This window comes from Tamandua tetradactyla, chromosome 7, assembly GCF_023851605.1.
Source record: "Tamandua tetradactyla isolate mTamTet1 chromosome 7, mTamTet1.pri, whole genome shotgun sequence".
In the NCBI taxonomy this organism is placed as follows: domain Eukaryota; kingdom Metazoa; phylum Chordata; class Mammalia; order Pilosa; family Myrmecophagidae; genus Tamandua; species Tamandua tetradactyla.
The window spans coordinates 30,085,957-30,089,926 of NC_135333.1; the positions used below are offsets into that span (position 1 = coordinate 30,085,957).

The window sequence follows — 3,970 nt, forward strand, 5'->3', positions numbered from 1 at the left end:
AACAGACTGAGTTGTCACTCCCCACTGTCACCAGGATAGCACCATGAGAAAGACTAACAATACCAAGTGCTGGTGAAGCTGGGGGGCACAGCCCCCCCTCACGCAGGCTGACCATGGTGGGAAACTTTTTGTCAGTTCCTTGGAAAGTTAAACATACAACTCCCCTGTGACCTAGCATTTCCACTTCTAAGTGTACACCCAAGAGAAATGAGTGTTTATGTCCACAAAAAGATGATTCAGTAATATCCATATCGGCCTTATTTACAGCAGGAAATAATACAAATGTCCCTCCATAGTAGGATGAAAAAATAAATTGTAGTATATTCACACATTAGAACACCCCACAGCAATAAAAGTTGAATCTCTCAGACAGAATCTCAATCTCAGATATAACGTTGAGCAAAGGAAGCCAGCCACGAAAGAACACTTACCGACTGAGAGTGGAGTAGGGAATGGGAGTTAATTCTTAATGGGTCAGAGCAGTTTGAATTGGTGGAACGGTTTTGATATGGATGGTGGTGATGATAGCACACAGTGTGGATATAAATTAATGTACCACTCAATTATATACTTGAAGGTGGCTAAAATGAGAAATTTTATGTTGTATATATGTTATCACGATAAAAATTATTTTAAAAAAGATACAGGACTTTTCCATCGTCTGATCCCTTATGTTTGTCATTTTATATCCAAACTCGCTTCCCGCCCTTCCCATTTCTCCAGCCCCTAGCATCCACTAATCATTCCTCCATCTCTGTAATTTTGTTTTGCAAGAACGGTATATCTGTGGAATCCTACAGTATGTAAGCTTTGGGGGTTGGCTTTTTCCACTTGGCATAGTTTTCGGGAGTTTCGTCGGGTTGTTGCGTGTATGTATCGGTGATTTCCTCCTTCTTGCTGAGTAATATTCTGCGGTTTGGATGCCCCAGGTTTGTTTAGTCATTCATCTGTGGAGGGGTGTCTGGGTAGGGTCCAGTTTTGAGCTATTACAAATAAAGTTTCTATGAATATTCATGAACATCTTTACAACCTAAAATAAAAAAAGAGCACGCTGCTGAATGATTCCATTTATAGGAAGGTCAAGAACAGGCAAAACTGGCCTGTGGCGACAGTTGTCAGAGCAGTGTGTACCTCCGGGCGGTGGGGGAGGGACATCGGCTGGTGGCGGGCACAGGGGCACTTTCCAAGATGACAGGAATGTTCCAGATTTTTATCTGGATGGTGGCCACATACAGGTATACACTCCGTAGAAACCCACCAGGCTGTGCACTTAATGATTTGTGCAGTTTACTGTGTGCAAGTTATATATCAATTTTTTTAAAATCTACTTTAAAAAAAAACAAGCCAGGCCCCAGTCCCTGAGCTGCCACCAAGGACTCAGCAGGTTCCCCCTTGAGCCCCCTTGTTTCCAGTCGCTCTGTCCCCCGCTGCCCGTCTCCTCCTACCGCTGCCCTCCGCAAGTCGTTTCCACCGAGGAAAAGGAATTGCATGGAATGTCCACCATCCAGAAACTCCACTCTTTCCACCCCTTTGCTGATGCATGTAAGGGTGATGAACTGCTTCCTGCTGGGACTGCGGATATATCTGTGTAAGAATTCAGCAGAGAAGCGGCAGGAAGACCTTCACCACCGCCCAGGGGGTCGCTGATGATTACAATAGAAAGGAACTAGTGAGGGTGTGTAGAAGAAATGTGACTGCAGTGGTGCTGCAATTGGGCATCCAACATATGGAGAAGGGGTTCAGCCACAGGGTGGCCAGTGCAAGAACGTATGCCAGTTCCTTGGATGGGACTGGCTGAAGACGAGCCGCTGAAGGGTCATGGGCTTGCAGTGCTTGTGGCTCACTGAAGCTTAACTGAGGATTTCCTTGCAATAAGTAGAACATTTCCCTTCTGTCCTTTGTCACAAGTTTAAAAACCCCACAGGTTGTATAATGTGACCATTTGGGGTCCGTTTGTAACTTGGACTAGTGTAACTCCCTCCTGCATTAAACTGAAAAGAGCCTTGCTGGCTAGTCTTCAAGTCCCTCATTTAAAACAGACGTCAAACAGAGGATGCTCGGCAGTGTCCAGCCTGAAACAAAGCAACAACATGATGTTTCGGCCACGCCCAGAACCCCAAGATCACAGGAAGCTGGGTTTGGCCAGGAGCTGCTTGGCCCTCCCTCTGCAGAGCTCCCTGCACTGAGAGATCGTCACCACCTGGACAGCCCTCGGTGGCGCTGAGAAAACATGGGGTAAGGCAGCCACAGCAGCTGTACAACGAGGAGGGAGCCTTTGGGGAGCAAAAGAAAGCTCTGGTGCCTCCAAGCTGACCAGGTGGGCAGAGCTTAGAGAGCCCCCTTCCCTCTATTGAGGTGATAGGCCACCCGGCTTGTCACCAGTGTCTTTGTTCTTTTCGACCAGACAGAATATCCTAGCTAGGAGTTGTCTGAATGAAGTGTTACCAGAACGCGAGGCCGACCTTCAATCAGAGTTCAACTTTTGACAAGGGAACATTTTTCAAGCTGCTGTATTGGTCATGTAATTGGCTGCAGAGCTTGCATTTTATTAGCAATAGCTGCCCAATGCCATGTGGAGTAAAACTGAATTTGAGGTCCCCCACTCCTTCCTTAATGTTATGTAATGTAGTTAAACTCTTATTTAAATAAAATTTGTTTTCAGAAAGAAAAAAAAACAAAAAACAAAAAACAAGCCAAGGTTCCAACAAGCACCCGACTAGGGAAAACCCCTGTCACCTCAATCACACAGGGAATTCGGCCAAAGCCACATACATGGTTTGGCCGACAAGGTCCGGCTGAGGACCTAAGGTGGCCAGGATGGGAGACAAACTGTCCAGGTTCAAGTGCCAACTGCTGCCTCCAGCTGGCTACGGGTACCTGGCTGAGTCCCAGGCTCTCTCTGGACTTTATTTCTTCATCTGTTCAATGGGGATGATAATGCCTATGACAGACGTGCTGTCGGGGTGTTAAATTAGCAACTGCTCCGGTGACCTGTTGCTGTGTGACTAACCACAAGCTTAACAACTTAGAACAACAACGTTTCATTATCACGCGTTGTCCTGTGAGCCGACTGGGCTAACCGGGCAGGTCTGTTTTTTTTCAGATGCAATCAAACCATTCATCCTTGGCTGCCAGTACTCCCTGCTTCTCCACCTCCTTCTGCCTAGCCCTCTAATGTTGGAGTTCCCCAGAGTCTTTCCTCAGCTCTCCTGTCTTCTCATTCTCCATGTTGTCATATGACGAACTTGACCCTTGTCCTCGGCGTCTGTGTCCATCTGCGCTGGCCACACACATCTGTCTTCAGACCTGGACAGCCAGCCAACTGCCTTCTGAGCATCCTGAGGGCACCTCGGACTCAAGGCCACCGTCAGGACCCTTCCCTCCAACCTGCTCTTCTCTGGTGTATGTTTACCCGTGAGCTGATCTCTGGGGATACAGCACGGAACCAAGCACCATTCCTATCCTCAGCGTGTCTCCGTCTGGAGAGGGAGGGTGGATGTGTTGAGGGGACTCCTTCTCTGATACCACCTGTGCCTCAGTGTCCCCAGGGCTGTTTCTAGACCAGTCCCTTTCCCCGACCAATGCTCCCGTTGATCCATGGAAGTTCTCGCTCCACTGCCCTGCCCTCCCAGCGCCTCCCCACTTCCTCATCACCAACAAGGCTGATGTCACTCGCCTTCCTTCTTCCAAGGCCCAGGATTTCAGTGACCCCACCAGGGTCCTGGGACCACCCACCCACTCTTGACCTCAGGGACTCGCTGCCCCTCTTGGGGGTGTGATATCCCCCTGCGGTGGCTCCCCTCAGAAAGTGGAGACTATGAGACCCCCACACCCCCAGCCCCATCTCTCTCTCTCTCTTCCAACCGCCCCCATCTACACCCACCACCCTGCTCTTTGTCCATGGACATCCCTGCCCTCACTCAGCACAGACTCTGGGGAGGCAGAATGACAAAGGGATAAGGGCACAGGT

General features: G+C 49.0%; 1 pseudogene; it reads left to right on the forward strand.

Annotated features, from left to right (window-relative positions):
* Positions 1 to 773: 773 nt before the first annotated feature.
* LOC143690954 (eukaryotic translation initiation factor 1 pseudogene) lies at positions 774 to 2,604 on the forward strand (annotated as a pseudogene).
* Positions 2,605 to 3,970: the final 1,366 nt, after the last annotated feature.